The 17,735-nt window shown below is 41.2% G+C and overlaps 1 protein-coding gene across 2 annotated transcripts in view; it reads left to right on the top strand.

Annotated features, from left to right (window-relative positions):
* Positions 1 to 17,735, top strand: part of ASTN1 (astrotactin 1) — a 299,335-nt gene that overhangs the window by 45,680 nt on the left and 235,920 nt on the right. The gene's annotated exons all lie outside the window — the stretch shown is intronic.

Raw genomic sequence — 17,735 nt, forward strand, 5'->3', positions numbered from 1 at the left:
ATTAGTTGATGTGGGAAAGGATCTTATGGAATTTTATGTGATTGCTTTGTTTTGAGCAGCTAGAGAGTAGAGTTGGCATAGAAACAAATGGAAGAACATTTCCCCCCTTTTTTTTCCTTAACCAAATAAATATAGTCAAACAGAAGCAAGTAAATTTTTTTATTCCTTTCCTGAAATTTGAAGATTTTATCTTGTCCTGTGTCGTTAGAGTGCCAGGAAAGAATTATTGTTATAGAAACAGGAAGTTGGTTGAAATGTGAGTAGAAAGGATTTTATACATTTCAAAGCCCTCTTCATACTGGAATCTCACAACCACCATGATTAGATCAACTTGGGTATCTGGGTATATCACTGAATGGAAAACCACACTGGCAACACAAAAATGCTTAGTTTTTTTGCTTTAAAAAAAATCATTCAAAAACAGGACTAAAAGACAACTGCACATAAATGGTGAAAGCAACACTGATGAAAATACAATGAGAAATAAAAGTGGACAAAATATCTAAGAGTAGGGGACTGGCTGAATAAACTGTGCCTTTCTGAGTGCGTCATATGCAGTATCCAGCATATTCGAAAACATGGAGGAAACCCAACAAGATGCTGCAGGGAAAATCCAGGATGCAAATCACTATGTTGCAAGATACAGGTTTTACAAAATTAAATGTTGCACATATAGATATATTTGTATAGAAAAGACCTGAGGGAATATTATACCCCGAAATATTAACAATAGTTATCTATGGTGATAGGATTATGAATGATTATTATTTTGCTCTTTATATTTCTAGGTACTTTCCAAGTTTTATATAATGAGGGTACTTTATTTTTATAAGTGTAAAAATTGTTTAAACCTGAACTTCAGTCTCACAAAAGTTGCATATGTGTTCCCCCATATGTGTCTTTCCATTTCATTTTCACCAGAATAGGGTCTGGATTTGGGGGGGGCCTAAGTTTATAACCCCTGGGGCCTTGTGTTTATACTCAAACCCTCAGTATGAATCAGAACAGGCTCTGTTTATACTCTGGATTAGAGCAAATCAGAGCTGACCTGTTTACCAGGTATGTCCCTGCAGGTGAAAAGAGTGGGCATCAAGACTGGGGAGACAGTGGTGCCACTCCTGGTCTGCTGGGCATGGAAGGGGCTGCCATGCCTCCTGCTTTTCTCCTCCCCCTCCTCCTGCTCTCCTTCACCTCCCTCCTCCTGTGCCCTTGCTCTTATTCTTCCCTCTCCTCTCCGTCCTCCTCTTATCCCGTCTCCCCCTCGTCCACTCCTTCTTCCTCTTCCTCATGGGCTCTGCTTCTCTGGTGGCCAGATGCTCCACTGCTGGGCTTGAGCCACGTGCACTGGAGGATAAAGAGCTGGGTCAGGAAGAGTTCATGGGCAACCGTGAACCGGAAGAAACACCCCGGGAACCGGAAGAAAGGCAAAAAGGAGCGTTTTGACTGTGGCCACCCAAATCAGGCCGTTTGAAAACTTGATTAAAGAAATGTACGGGGACTCCCCTGGTGGCACAGTGGCTAAGAATCCACCTGTCAATGCAGGGGACACGAGTTCCATCCCTGGTTCAGGAAGATCCCATATGCCGCGGAGCAACTAAGCCCGTGCGCCACAGCACTGAGCCGGCGCACCTAGAGCATGTGCTCCACAAGAGAAGATGCTGCAGTGAGAAGCCCGTGCACCACAATGAAGTGTAGCCCCCGCTCACAGCAACTATTGAAAAGCCCACAAGCAGCAACAAAGACCCAAATGCCGCCCAAAAAAAAAAAAAAAGTATGTTTGTGGTAATGCAATTGTTGTGCATCTTGACTGTGGTGGTGGATACATGAAACCACACGGGATCCTGCATAGGATACAGGCACACACGCACACATGCACACAAGTAAAACAGGAATTCTGAATAAGATCAGTGTTTTGTATCAGTGTCAATATCCTGACTGTGATACTGTGATACTATAGTATAGTTTTGCAAGATGTTACCATTGGGGGAAACTGAGTAAAGGACATGTGCTCTCTCTCTATTATTTCTTACAACAGCATGTCATGCGACAGTCATCTCAAAAGATAAAGGTCAATTAAAAAACAAAAAGTACGTGCGAGCCATTCGTGTCATGTGAGAGCCAGTGTCCACATGGCTCAAGATTCTGCTCTGATAGTAAGAACAAAGGGTTTTAAACGAATATCCATTACAAAATTAGTATGCATTAGGCATGGTGCTAACGAAGCACTTTGCATTATTCTCTTTTAAGAAGTTCATCAACCTTATGATGGGTATTATTGTCCTTATGTGACATACAAGGAAACTGAGGCTCAAAAAAGTTAAGTAACTTGCCATACTCTCCCAGCTAGTAATTGCAAAGTAAGGAACCAACCTAGGTGGTCTGGCTCCAAAGAGTACACACTTAATTCCTAAGCTGTACTCCCTTCATGTTCTGTCAGGTAACATGTTTGCCTTGAATGATATTTAACTCAGGTAGGTAGGGGGTGTCTTCCCTCCTCCCAGCCATCATTTCTTGGCATCAATCCTTTGGGGCTGTTCCCCTAAGAGTTTATCTAAATACTTACTGTACTTACTTATATGACCAATTTTGCTATCTCTAGTTTACTATATCAATTTTACTGTCGATCAGGTTTATTCCCTGCTATGTAGAGAGTTATGTGCTTTTAAATTGAACTCACTCTCTTAGGTTTCTTTGGGAAACTCCCCACTCCCTTTCCACCCACTAAATAATTATGGAGATGAGTGGGACTTGTCTATACACTCTGTTAATGCAGGGCACGTGATGGAATACAGATGAATCCTGTAGCCGGAAGTGGGAGAGTGCAGCAAGGCTGGGAGGGCCTGAAAACTGGTGTCAGGGCAGAGCTCAGCTTCTGGAACCAGGGTGATGGTTGAGCACATGTGAATGAGAGCAAAGAAGTGAGTTTAAACCAGGTAGGTGCATGGGAAGTGGGGAGACAGGAAAAATAAAGACTCATACAAGGCTAGCACCAGGACTGGTGCATCCAAAGGAAATGATGGTAGTAGAGGAAGGTATGGAAGAGAACAAATCCAAGGTCAAGAGGACGACAGGGGACGCTTTCTTCCCAGCTGGAATTGTCGTGTATGCTTCCCATGGGAAACAACCAGTTTCGGAACACGGATGGCAACACGCGTCACCCAGCTGGCCCTGGCTCTCTCAGACTTTATTTGCTGAAGCTTGAATGTCCTAATATTATATGTGATCTTCTTTAGTTCTGAGGAGAAAATGGCCTCCTTTCTGCCACATGGAAGCTGGAAGCAACCTTAGGTGCTAATGGCCTGGTATGGAGCAAATGCAGTGGTCATGACTTATTTTCTCCTATGGAGAACCGACTGCCCCGTGCCACTCAGAGTCTGAACTCCTTGCAATAAAGAGGCAGTTTCCAGGCCATCGCTGGGAAGAGGCTGAGTGTGTGCAGAGAAGCCTGGAGAGAGGGGAGGGCTGCAGGCTTCTCGCGTGTCCCTTTGCATGGGATGCTTTACACAGGCTTGGGAAAGAATTGGTCGGCTAGTTAAAGTTAGCTCTACAAAGATTACCTTAGAAAGAAAATGAAAGAGAACTTTCACAACCAGTCACAGGGGAGAAAGGTCATTGCAGAGGGAGGAGCAGGAGATGATGTAGGGGAAAAAATTAATGAGATGAGCACTGGGCATGATAACAGACTGACTTGAAAAGGGGAAAAGAGAAAAGGATTCTGGGCTGCCCCGGGACTGTCTAAGCTGCGTGAAATGTAGAGATAAAAGGTAACGCAGCTATCGTATTAGAATAGGGGGATGTCTGCATCTCACACTTTTCTCCTCCACCCCGCTTCCCAGCCTAAATCTCAGACCCAAGGGCATTAGGGGTGTGAGAGGAAGAGCACAGAGCTGACTCTTTGGGAGGGAGCAAAATCCACTCGTTGTGGCAATATTGATCGAGCGCAGTTTGAAGCCATTTCCCCCACCGGACCTCATTATCTGCGTCTGCCTTTGAGTCAGTGTCCCCAGTCTGGTTGTCATCTGGGTGGCACCCACCCCTGCCGGACACAGGTAAAGGCCGAGTATCCTCAAGGAACAATTTCCTGGTGAGCAGGGACTCAGCTTGTCCGCAGAGGAGGTGTGGTGGGTAGGGGCAAGTGGTTCTGGAAACAGCTGGTGTGTGTATCATCAACAGAGTCCCTCTTCCTTTGATGTGAAAGATTCTCTACACAAAAGCCACTGTCAGCTGCAAAAACATGGTAATAAGTATTTCTTTTTCCTGCTGAAATAAAGCAATCACCACAGACTATGCAAACACCTAAGCGACCCCAATGGGAACCAGAGCAATTTGCTGTGAACTTGGTTTCCACTAAAAGAGAGAACATTTCATGGCAGCAGCCTTGACACCTGATTTCAGACACGGAGGAGGGTTGCTTGCCATTGGGCTCCTATAGGGGAGGAAGAGAGGGGACGGGGGTGGGGTGGGGAAGGAGTGAAATGCAAAGCAGAGCAGAGGGACGCAGTAAAGGGTCACAAAACAACTGTACCAAACACCTCCAGGTGGCCAGCCCCTCTGCTGGCTGAGGGTTGCACCTGATGGGTATGGGCCTGTCACATGGGATTCTGCTCACGTGAGAACTATTGCGGCCTCCAAGATCATAGGAGACATAGCAAAATTCTGCCTTACACATGGAACTGCCTACTGCTGCTGTGGAATCTTTCCTCTGGCAAGCAGTTGACCAGATGTTTGCAGAACTGAGGTGAGGGCTTGGGGTGATACACATAGGCAACATTTAACCCCCCATCCCAGTCTTTTATGTGTTCCCACTCTCTATCTTAGCACCTACAGCAGAGAAGATCACCATCCTATCACTTAGAGCACTAACTGAATATTCTAGAAAGCACAGAGTTTCACTGAAGTCATCTAGCAGAAAAGTACCCTGTTTGGGTGTACACTTTTAGGGACTGCTTTGTAAATACGTCATCATTTCTACCCATAAAAGTGGTTGCAGACCAGCCACAGCATCACCTGGGAGCCTTTCAGAAATGCAGTCCAAGACTCCACTGCACACCTAGTGAACTAGACATGTGTTGTTATTAACAAGATCCCAGGGGGTTCATATGCACACTGAAGGCTGAGCAGCACTGCCTTAGCTGTCCTCAGTGCTGCTTCTCTCCATGGCATTACAGTGGAGCAAGCTTGGTCTTTGGACTTAGCCCTAGATTCAGCTCTTAGCTCTATTTCTTAATGACACTGACCAGGTAATTCCTCTGAAACAATCTCTCCAGTATAAAATCATAATGCCAGCATGGCTGTGAGAATTCAGTGCGCTAATTCGTATCAAGTGACTGGCAATGAGAATGAATGAACAAACGGTCTCCCTGCTACCAAGTCTTCTTGTTAAAAATCCTTTGCAAGAGATACCCTGCCCCCTGTTCCTAAAAGGCTAGCTTTTATAGAAACTGGTGTTTTCAGGTGTTACAGGAGGGTTACACAGAATTTCACTTTGCTTGATCGATCGTACCTCTCTCAAACTCAGCCAGGCTTTCACAGCAATCTTTTTCTAAATTATGTCTACTTCATAATTAAAGACAAGATACTGGCTTATTTCCTGGTCTGTTGAGCCTGTATTAGAAGCAACCTGGAATCAGAGGACCTTTCACATTTCCTCTTCTCTAAAGTGGACAGTGGTGTACCTGCTCGGGCTTTGGGCTGTGACAGTCTTGGTTTCAGACTCTAGTTCTGCCATTTACTAAAGTAGGACCTGGAGGAGTTATCTACTCTCTGTGAACTTATGTAGAACATGGAACTAAAAAATCCTTATCTAATAGGGTCATTGTAAAGAGTAAGTGAAAATCTATACACACTGTAAGCACAGAACTCTGCACACAGCTGATGTTCACACATATTTATTTTCTTCTGCTTTGTATCTAGAAATAACTCTTAACCATTTTGGGGGGATAATCAAAACGAAGATTTACTCTAGAATATCACTGGAAAAGGAAGGTTTGCCTGTCAGGGACAGGTGCATAATTTTTGATCCTCTGTTACTCACTGGCCACTTCAGAATCAGAGCTAATGTTATGGCAGACACTCCAGCCAAAGGGTATAATGAGGAATTTGTCTTATGACTCGTTTTAATAAATTAACCTTGAAATGTTACTATTTTTACACGTAGGAACTCAATGTAACTTAGTCCTCATTTGATCTTTATAACTTATTTTAAAGTCCCCTTTGTACATTATCTTTCCTCTATAAGTCTTGTGATGGCCTTTGGCCAAAAGAAATAACATTATGACCTAGTAAAATTCTTATTAATAATTTTTCACATGTCATGTATGGTTCATACTCCCCCACCACCTTTTAGTTCTCAAAATACTAGACTTCAGTGAGAAAGGATCAAATATTAATGTGTTTTATAGGTAGATAAATAAGGTAGGGAAAGGATGGAGAAGGGAGGGCAAATAACAAGTGAATGATAATAAGTAGTGTAAGAGGAAAATATTCAGAAGTATAATTAAAGATGAAAGATGCCTTCAGCTGAGCTTTTTAAGGAAGTTGAAAAATCAGTGAGTTGGAGGAACTTGGCTGGGCTATCTGTTTTAGTAGTTTGAAAATTGGAAAGATGAAAGCTCTTTCCACCAAAAGCGGTAAAACAGTGGAGAGAATCATATAGTATTATGAAAGGAAGGACCCATGAGAGATCTTCAAGTCTGTCTTCTTTATCTTGAGTCATGCCTGCACTTAGTGCCAGACAGATGAGAACCCATTTCTGCTTTTTAAACAATGTTAGAGGAAGATATTCTATGGTCTCTTGGTTCCAATTAGCATTCAACAATTTTGAAAGTTCTAAACAATTTCCAGTCACAGAGAGCTTTTCCTGAAATCTAATCTATGTCTCACGTTTCTTACTTAAGAGTGATTTTTATAGATAGTGTACTGCTAAGCACTGGAGTTTAAAAATGCCATCCTAGAGCATTTTCACATCCAATGCAGTGAAGTTGTCTGTCCCTTGGGATAGTGTATGTATGCATGTCTGTGTATGTGAAACACAATTTATCTCCTTTAAAACCACTTTGAGAATTTTATCAGGTGTCTCAAACATCTTCTAACAATGTGTCACAAATGTAACATTGGGGGTTTTACACACACTTTCCTAGTACGTATTTATATTCCTCTGCTATTTCCTGAACAAATGGGTTTCTTAGATTTAGTATGTATATTCCTCTACTATTTCCTGAACAAATGGGTTTCTTAGATTTACTGCCTATTTTCTGCAAGCTTTAAGTAGATACTTTTAAATGTAGCATACTATATTTGAAAAATTAATATTCATAATTTAAAGAATGTCACTATGTCTATTCTCAATCTTAGTTTTTACCAAACTGATGAGGCCTGACATCCTCTATCTATTCCAGATGTTCTTCGGAGTCAACTCCACACCCTGCTGAATTTCTGCCCATTTTTCTGTATGCTATTCTGTCTCCTTTTCTTGCTCATCCTTCTCTACCTCACCACCAAACCTCACCTTCTTCAGGACACAGCCCTAGACCTTCTGCCTGTTCTCCATAGGTGATCTCACTTACTCTCTTGGTTTCCATTGCTACCTAAATGCCTACAACTGCTATCTATTCCTCCAGTCCAGATGTTTTTCTGAACTCAAAAGCCATATGTATAGTATTTGTATACCGAACATAAGCATTTATATATCTCACAGGCAATGAAAGTTAACATGCCCCAAACTGAATTCACCATTTCTCCCTTTACCTTCCGTACCCCAATAAATGGCACTACCATTATTCACAATAGCCATAAGGTGGAGAGGACTCAAGTTCCCATCATCAGATAAATGGATAAACACCACATGCTACATATATATAATGGAATGTTATCCAGCCTTACAAAGAAGGAAATTCTGACACAAGCGACAACATGGATAACCCTTGAGGACATTATGCTACGTGAAATAAGCCAGTCATAAAGGACAGATACTGTATGATTCCATTTATGTGAAGTACCTAGAGTAGTCAGATTCATAGAGACAGAAAGTAGAGTGCTCACTGCCAGGGAATGAGAGGAAGGAGGTGTGGGGAAGGGAGGGTTACTGTTTAATGTGTACAGAGGTTCAGTTTAGGAAGATGAGAAGAATTCTGGAGATGGGTGGTGGTGATAACTGTACAATAACATGCATATACTTAATGCCCTGGAAATGTCCACTTAAAAATAGTTAAAATGTTAAATTTCATACTGTGTGTATCTCACTACAAATTTTAAAAAGATAAAAAGAAGTAAGGGAACATGTTAAAAAAAAACACCACATAAAGCAATCAGCTAAACCCAGAATGTGGAACATGCTGAAGGACAAATGATCAAGTTTCACTAAAAAATCAAAGGCATAAAAAAGGAGGAGGGAGAGAGGGAGGGAAGAAACATTAAGGAGGCCTAAGAGACAAAAATAATTAATTTAAAGAAATGAATAAACAATAGCACCTTCCACCGAGGCTCTTAAGCCAGGAAACTAGAAGTCCTGCTTGAATCTTCTTGCCCTGTGTATCCATTTATGTTTACACATGTGCTCTGCTTACAGAAAACCCCTGGATTCTCACTTAGAAGCAAGGAAGTTTCAAAGGAGTTGGATAAGGAAGACATGTTTATGATTTAAAGTTGCAGGGAAGACTACAAAGAAGGTGAGCCTGCTAAGGGCCTTGAATGCTGGGTGATACAGAGTTACTTAAGAACTGGTGGTTGGAGATAAGATTCTAGATAGAGGGACAGAATGAGGATGTGGTAGGAATAAGCTTGACATGTGAGTGGCAGTGATGGATGAGGAGCTGCAAGAAAGCCTTTTTGCCTGACCAGTCCGGTCACGCTGACTCCTTGTAGAGGTGGGCCCTCTGGAGCGGTGTGGGCCAAGCTCTACTCGGGTAGAGTCGTGTTTGGTTTTGTAGATAGGCAAATGCTGTACACATTTGATAGTCTATGATATAAAGGAGTCAGAAAGAAATTAGCTCATATCTAATTCTGGAGGCTTCTGGAAAATAGGGGTCATACTATACAAAGGAATGGGGGACCTGAACAAGTTGATCGGGAAAGGATACATCTTACCGAGAGGGAAAAAGGTGGCTTATCCAACCAGCTCTGTACTTTAGGGAGAAGGGAAGGAGAAGGGACACTTTCAGAAGATGATTTACCTTCTAAGGCTGTTTTGTGGATGGAGGCCAGATGAGCATCTAAAGGGATGTTGCTCTGACAAGATACAGCTAGGATGCACTTGACAGAGAATCTGGATTGAAATGCAGTGGAAATACCATTCTGAGAATTAGGATTCCTTAACAGATGAGGGGTAAGCTTACTATTAAACACATTCAGAGCATGTTTCCTGTGTCTGACATCTAAGTGTGATGGAACGTGACCCTTAGTTAAATTCGCTGCAACCTCTTTCCCCTGGACTATTCTTATACAATATTTTAAGTCCCCTCCCCTATGATAGGTTCATGTTTTCCACTCTCCTTTCTTTTTTTGAACCAACAGTTTTGTCTAAATCTTATCAATTAGGGTTCCAGCAGAAAACAAGTTATATACTCTGAGTTTTATAGAATTTACTGGGGGATTATTTAAAAGGTACAAAAGGAATAGTGCAGTATGCAGAAGCTATTAACAGCAAAGTGTTGCGACCAGCCTTAGGCCTGAAGGGGAAGAGAAGGAGGCAGTTACTAGAACCCAGAAATGGTGAGAGCTATTGGGATAGAACTGTGACCTCCACTAGGGACAGGGCCAGCCCCAAGACTGGCTCTTGGGGAATCTCACCCTTCTTCATCTCTCTGCTGTCACACGGGTCAGCCTCTCTGGGCACAGAACAAGATGAAAAGTAGACTGTGTACCAGAGCAGCAAATGGAATATTACTATTGGGTTTCCGTGTAGATCTCTTGCCATCTCTTTTTTAATGTTGCAACTTTATTCTGAGCACAATTTTAAAATTTTTTAGCCTCTCTTCATTTTGCTTTTATATTATCATATGTACTTTTTCACTGAAACTTCAAAATGGAGTCTATTTTATAGGTAGGTCAGGCCTGCCAGTCTTAACCTGAGCTATGAGCCCCCATCGGAACCTCTTAATATGTAATGTCCTCAGGAATAACCAGCTTCTAATGCTGATTCAGACTCAGGAGGTCTGGGGAGGGACCTGAGAGTCTTCATTTCTAACATGTTCCCAAGTGATGTCCATGCAGCTGGTCCATGGACCACATTTTGAGGAGCAAAGCACTGCATGATTTGAAAATGGCCTTTAGATAAACTATCAGCTGCCCCAAATTACTTAGGTGAGGTAGTGGGAGGGTCCATCTTTCCACTGATGGCCTGCCATCTGCTACTTCACTATTTTTTGGCTTTGCCACAGGTGTACCATGTACTTCTCCAAGTCTCAAAATGTCTGCCTTCTATATGGGATTTAATGCTGCTCTTTTTTCCTGGACTCGTGAGGGAATGATGACCGCAAATTACTATGATTATCTTCTGTGAATGGTGTCTTGTAAGACCTGCTATCCACCTCACTGTTGCTATCATTTGTTTGAACACCATTCAGCTTGATGCTCACGTGAGCCAAAGAAGCAGATGATGTTTTGGTGATGGGATCAGTGAGGTGCAGGAAATGAGGAGTCTGTAATCTTAGGGTAAGCTTCCCTTTAACAGGGTAAGGTATCACGGACTACAATTTTGATGTACCTTAACATAGCCTTGGCCGAATTGTTCAATGGAATTTCAGCACAACTTATAAGCAGCACTTATAAAATAAGTGGCCAGTTTATCAGAGGCTGAAGCTGTACAAATAGTGAGGAAAGTATAGGGCAAGGGCAAAGGACTTGTTCCTCTGAATTTTATTTCAAACGGTAAGTTGACAGATCTGTAAGCTGAACTCTGAAAGCCAGACCTAGGGAAGTTACAAGATGGGATAGAGAGGAGGTTCACTCTGAGATGACAGTGGATGGCAGGGGGCCTTCAGTCTGTGGACTGAAATAGCCATGAGGCCAGTGGAACTAAAGATACAGGAACTGAAAGTGGAAAAGAGGAATATAAAGAATGAATCTCTGTCATAAACAATCGAGAAAAGCAACAACACTTACAAAAACAGCTATTTTAATGTAAATAATATAAATTACTGTTCACTAAGTGCTTTCAATATGGCCAGTTCTCTACACACATTTTTTCAGATCATTCTGACAGCTCTGAAGAGTAGCATAATTAAAAGCCCAGACTCTAAATTGCTTGGGTTTAAATCTGGTGTGCACCAATTCCTAGAAATGTGGCATTTTGAAGCTTTTAACCTCCCTGTGCTGCATGTTCTTTACACAGTGAAATGGACATGAACATAGTATAACAATCTCCTAGGGCTTTCTTGAGGAACAAAGGAACTGATAAGTAAAAATTACTCAGAACACTGCTGGTAAAGACTAATTTCTCAATCAATGCTAACAATAATTATTATTAGCATCTCATTGAGTTTGATTTCCTGCTTAAATGTGAGTTCTTTCCATGAAGCCATGTTTTCTCTTCCAGTTTACAGTGGGATGATCAAGTTAGTTACAGTGGAGAGGGAGTCCTAACAATGTCCAAATACCCACAGGATATTTTCCCCTTATGTTTACAGCATAAGAATCTATCTATAAAGGAATATGGGGAAAATGATTTGAGATTGTAAAACATAGTGGTCATGATTCTTTAGTGATTCTGAAGAGCCAAGGTGAAGGAAATTCATGCTTGCAATGGTATATTAAGGTCTCAGTTTGTGGCACAGTTCTTTTGGGGAATGAAAAGGAACTAACCCTCTTATGGAACCATTTAGGCCTTCCATCAGGAAGGTATTTCAGGTGAGTTCTGTGAGACGCAAAAGGTAATTATTACCAAGTATCCAGTGTAACATCAAGTACTGGCTAAGTCCCATACAAGCATATTATTTAATCCTCTCTCACTCCTTCCTGGTAGCTAAGTACTGTCACATAATCCCCCATCAGTGAGGAAATGATAGGGCTGGAATCCCTAAGTGACTCCCTGATCAAGGGCAAACAGCAAGTCGGAGAGGGAACCATCGCTTGTCTCTGTAGCCAGTGGGCCTCCATTCTGCCTATTAATTCCGTGAGCCAGGCTAAGTAGTAGAAGAGCAAGGCCCATTTGGGAAACAAGAAACTCATTTCAAAATGATACTTGACAAAAGGTAGTGGTGATCAAGAAGGGATAAAGATAAAGCCCAGGGGAATACTATTTCACAGTTGGAAAGCTGGCGAAGAAGTGGGCATCGCCTCATCTAAATCTTTTCATCGCACAGATGAAGAGGGAAGGGTCTAGACCTCAAGGTCACTTGCAGTTAGTGTCAGCATGGAGATAAGAGTCCCTTCCTGGACTAACATTCATTCTACTCTCTCTCTCTCTCCCCATAAAGTGCAGTTGCTTTTTCTGGGAATGAGAGGCCGTCAGTATAAGTGTCTGTGGCATCCTTTTAATAGGAAATAGTTAAATCGGGAAAAATTATACTTTTTAATTATTGAAATCCTTTATTGATGCTGAGACACTGTTTGGTGAACATATGTGGAGAATATTAATAGATATTATATATTACTAAAGCTCCCTCTTATTGACTTCTGCGTCACAACATAAACACGCAGAGCCCAAAAAAACATGACTTTGTCTTAATAGCATTATGAATAAATTATTAAGAACTCTTTTTCTCTTCTGCAGTAATTTTACTAGTTTTTTTTTTTTTTTTTAAATCAAACCTTCAGTAGGACTGTAATTAAAAGTAAAGGAATGTGCAGCAGCTTTTAGCCATAATCCTCAGGAAATTAACAAAGAACTGTCAAAACTCAGACTAAAGAATATCCTCTGTTTGCTGAAGGGCTCTTTGAGGATGGCTTTCAAGGGATCCATAATCTCTGTGGTTGCTTCCACATCTTGCCAACTGTGGCTGAGGTCTGTGCTGGAGAACTTGCCGAGAATGGCTGCCCCACCATGCCTTCTGGATGCCAATGGATGTCACCAAGGTCAAGAAGTGGGTCTTCTTTTTTCTGCATTATTCATATCTAGCACAAGCCTGGCCCATAGCAGGCCCTCCTCAAACACTTGGTGGATGAGTACTGCACTCCAGGCCATACCCTTTAACTACAAAACCAGGTACCATGGTTTGGATTTCTTACTGAGCTGGCCTAGGGATCCGCTCAGAGCTAGTATACACCGTGAGAAACCGTGATGAGAGATGGAGGACCCAGTTTAACAAGCAAGGGCTCCTGTCTCAGCCAGACCTATATTTTAGTGATGGCGACACTGTCTTAGGCAAGTTACTTTGTCACTCTGATCCTCATTTCTTGAAAAATGGTAATACCCACTTCTCAGGGGCTGGTGAGAGGACTGTGTGATAAACATGTAAAATGACTTAACTGACAACCTGGGAGCTTGTTCTTAGTATTCACTTCTGCTTGCCACCAGAAAGAAGCCCTAGAGGAGAGTCACCTGATCGGGAGCCAGCTATTAAGTCTGATTTATCTCTTGCTTTGCTATTTTTGCATACCCATTGAGTTCCTGCTGCTCCATCTCTGTAGCTCAGTGTATCCTCTTCCCTCTGCTCAAGTTAGATCAGTTTTAATTCAGAGTCTCTGTGGCTGCTTTCTCCTGACCAGCCTTCTGGTGTGGGTTCAGTTAACTCTCCCAGTGCCCAGTCCTGTTGACCCTGCCAAAGAGCATGCAGAGGACAAATGCCCTTCCTGTGATTTTGTATGCAAAATCAGGGCAGGGCTACTGTAGATCTCTTCTAGCCTGGCAAATTTCACTCCAGTTGTTTTCTGACTTCTTCATTCAGTCCCCAAATATATCTCTATATCATCCATTTGCGTTTGTTTTGTGTCTCATTATGAGCTAGGGGGTCACTCGCAAACCTTCTCTGTTGGGAGGTGAGGACATGTGTGATCTGTGCAAGACTGACACCAATCTGCATTGCTCAAGGCTCCCTGCACTGGGGCTCACTTAGCGTTTACGCGGTACTTCATTCTGTAGACATTAGCTGGTTCTTTTAACACCTTCGAGGACAGGTGGGAATTCTTATAATCCTTTTGCTGAGGTAGGGAGAATCAGATGTTTATGCTAGGTCATAGAAGCATCCGTGAGGCCTAGGGGATAGCTTTCAGGGGAGGCCTGCTCCCAGCTGGAGTTGTGATACCTCAAAGCAATACATCCAGTTTATGGTTTCTCTGAAGTCTTTTGGGTTGGCACCATTGGTTTCTTCCTCTTTGGATACTGGCCAGTTCTATAGTGCTAGGAGTGATTCCTTCTTGTGTCTAAAGGAAGTCAGACACATTGAACATGGATACTGAAACTTTTGAGGCCTGCCTTTTGGAAGGTATCTCATAGACCACCCCTTGGGTACCATAATTTATGAAAGAATATTGGGCTTGATTGAGAAAGTGTTCTGACTGAGTGATGATAATTATTCAAAACTTATATATACCTTCACTACCCCAGCTATTTAAGATTTTTTTTTTTTGCAGGCAAAAGGATGGTTGTGTTTCTTCTCGCATTTGGAATACTCCCTGGTGTTTGGATAGACTTGAAGCAGAGTTGAAAAGGATCCTTTGGTTCTTTTCTCTAGGGCATGCAGACATTTTGTCAGAGGGTCAATGACCTCTATAGAAACTGTGCTGTATGAAAACAGCCTGAGGAGTCAGGGGTCCCAAATTTGAGTCTCTCTTCCCTTATTTAGTAGCAGCGTAGCTTGCATAGCCTTGATGCTCGCTCAGAGTTGGGTTCCTTCTCTGTAAAATGAGGCCAACAGTACCTGTCTTTGAGAGCTGTTGTGAAGATTATATAAATGCCTAACACTGTTTGGCTCATAATAAGTACTTAAAAGTTTATTCTTTCCTCCATTGATTAAATCTCAAGGACAGACCTCCGTGTTCCCTCAACAGAACTTACAGATGGAGCACAGAGGACAAATGCCCAATTAGTCTGTGTCCCCACATGATCTATGTTCCCTGAATTTATCTGATTTCTCTCTAATTAGTGGGACACATCTCAGATAACACAGACTGCCAGCAATCCACTTGAAATGACAGACGTGAACTCACTCATTACCCTAATAGGTCCATTTTTAGTATATGAAAACTGAGACCCAGTCCTGCCTCGGGGCAAAAAGAAGTGAGTGCCTTGCTTCCTGCATAAGAATGTGACATTGCTACATTTGTGTTCCTCATTTACAGGCTGATGACCAGTTTCATAAGCAATGATAAGGGAAAAACAGGGCAAGGGAGGGAAGGCTGCCTGTGGGAGTAGTCATTCTTTATCTTATTGATGGGACGTCTCTTCTACTAACGTGTCACTCTCGCCCTATCATGTTTCCATAGGAAAATGTTTAGGGCTTCAGATTTTTAAAATGACACATACATACACTCATATTAACTTACAAATCATAAGCATATAGGTCAATGCATTTAAACGAAGATAGCGACCTTGTATAACCAGGATCCTTATGAAGAAAGAAAACAGAATCAGCACCCCCTCTGCAAAAAAGTCCTCCTTGTGCCCCTTCTAGTCACCACCACCACCCTGCTAAGGGGAAGCATTGATTGGATTTGTAACACCATAGATTAATTTGGTCACTTTTAAATTTTGTATAACAGAATCGTACAGTGCAAACTTTTTGTCTAGGTGGCTTCTTTTACTCTACAATATGTTTTTGTGAAAATTTGTGGTATTGAGAGTAGCTCTTACTCATTATCACTGCAAAATGGTATACTGTTGTGTGACTATATCACAATGTATTTACCCATCCTACTCCTGGGTAGTTTCCAGTTTAGGGCTATTTTGAATAGGGCTGCTATGAACATTCTTGTGCACGTCTTTTGACTCATATATAAATGCATTTTGGTTAGGTATACAATGATGAGAGGAATTTCTGGTGTAGAGTAGATGCACGTGCTTAGCTTTCATAGCTACTGTCAAATAGTTCTCCAAAGCTGGGTCTTTGGTTTTTAAAAGACAAGATCATATCAGTGGTAACATTGGGAAAGGACCCCAAGACCAACCTTGCATCAGTAATCATCTTATACTTAGAAGTGGAATCATTTTGCTCAAGCTGTAGTTTATGTGCTACTCACAAATGGAGTTTCAATACCACTTCTATCACAATAGTTAGTTGTCCTTTCCCAAGAGTAATAATGGTTTTCTCTCATCTTGGACTCCTGAAGGCAAAACATTTTCCATGCAGGTAGCAACCTTTCTCCGGATGTGAAAGCCTCAGCTTGTTCATTTTTATGGTACAATAAAAGCCCACTTTTAAAAATTGGCCAGTAGGGGATTAGGGTATCAGTAGAAAAATTCTATGTGTATGCAGTTTCTAAGCTATCTTTATCCTGCTTGTTCTGTCCTGGAAATGTATTACTAGGAGCTGTCACTTGTCTTAAATGTTTTAATGAATGATATTTAGTTGCCTAAGGCTTTTTTTTTTTTTTCTAGCAAAGCATGTAGTTTTTTTTTTTTTTTTGCAGAGAGAGATGGAAAATAATGGATGTTCTACCTTAACAAAAGCATCACCAAATGCCAGCTAAACGACCTCATTCCCTGTTTCCAGCACAGTGAAATTTCATCATTGTCATGATCTGCATTAACTAACTTTTCATTATCTGTCCATAAAGCACTAGGGGTGTATAGTAGAGGAAGGCGAAATGGAATATGTGTTGAAATTGGAATTCGGTACCTGGGAACAAGTCTATCTGCCATTTACTAGTCCTGTGTCTTTGGGACAATCTCTTAATTTCTTCTACCTCAGCTTCCACAATTTTAAAAAGGAAGGGTTAGGTTCCAAGACATGTAAGAATCTTTCCAGCTTTAGAAATCCTGTGATTTGAATTTTAACCAATTTCGGTATGTTGATCGAAATGCATACAACCAAATTTTTTCTTGTAATTAAATATTATTATTTTTACTTTCATAACTTAAGAAGAGATAGATGGCCCTATTTTCTGAGTTCAATGACTTTTACATGGACTTGCTTAAGTAAATAAGATGAGAATGCTTGTCCTAAGTGAATTAGGGCCAACAGTAAGAATTCTGCTACTTCCCAGTGATAATTTCCTTGAAATTGCTCTTTCTTTATTCAGTAAGGAGGAAAGTGGAGCAGAGGAGGGGAAAATCCACTGGGCAGTAATACTGGCAAAACACTGAATTGTCCCAACCTCAAATATCTTCTTAGTGTTTATATTTAATACTAGTATTTATTTATTCAGAAAAATATTCATTAAGCACTAGCTATTTTTCAGGGACTTAAGATCCAGAAATAGGTTTACAGAAACCTACAGTCAATGAAAACCTGCACAGTCGATGAAAGTCTCTTGTGTCTAAAAATACTACAGACCTGATACTTTATGTGATTTTCCCTTTTAAAATAACAAAATAATGGAATATAGTATATGTTCATTGTGGAAAATTTCAGACCTGATTTTTTTTTAAACAGCCCATACACATCATAAAATATAAGCTAGGACTTTAAAGGAAGATTATATGTTGATTTATTCTTTTCTGCCTGCCTGTTTTTCCCTGGAATACAATTATATTGAAAGGCTGGTAAGAATGATGTTTTTGGAGAAAAAAAAGAGAGTACATCAAAATCAGCTTTGGAGTTTCTTCAACGTAATACTTTGTGTTTAATTTTTAATTATAGAGGTATAAGAGATTACATCCAGTGTGTTGAGAATTGATATTGCTTAATGGAAATGTGTTT

The sequence above is a fragment of the Hippopotamus amphibius genome, chromosome 3, assembly GCF_030028045.1.
Source record: "Hippopotamus amphibius kiboko isolate mHipAmp2 chromosome 3, mHipAmp2.hap2, whole genome shotgun sequence".
Lineage (NCBI taxonomy): Eukaryota > Metazoa > Chordata > Mammalia > Artiodactyla > Hippopotamidae > Hippopotamus > Hippopotamus amphibius.